We start from the raw sequence: 298 nt of genomic DNA on the forward strand, positions 1-298 counted from the left end.
CTTTACCACATTCATAACCGGATCTTCAAAAACATCGCCAACTCTGTTTTTTTTTTTCTGTTACCTTCCCGTTTCACACACGAGGCAAAACAGGAGATAACAGGTGCGTGTATGATCTTTCGATCTTGCAATATTGCTAGTCATTCTTGCATCAAAAACACATATCCGTATAGCCCTTTCTTGCGGCATGGGCGTGTGGGAGAGAGAGAGTGGGCGTATCTATGCGGATGTTTGGGCGGAGGAAGTGGGTGGGATGACTGCATCGTGACCGTGGCTCTGGCGTTAAGTGATCTTGATG

The sequence above is a fragment of the Penaeus monodon genome, chromosome 24 (assembly GCF_015228065.2).
Source record: "Penaeus monodon isolate SGIC_2016 chromosome 24, NSTDA_Pmon_1, whole genome shotgun sequence".
Taxonomy (NCBI): Eukaryota; Metazoa; Arthropoda; class Malacostraca; order Decapoda; family Penaeidae; genus Penaeus; species Penaeus monodon.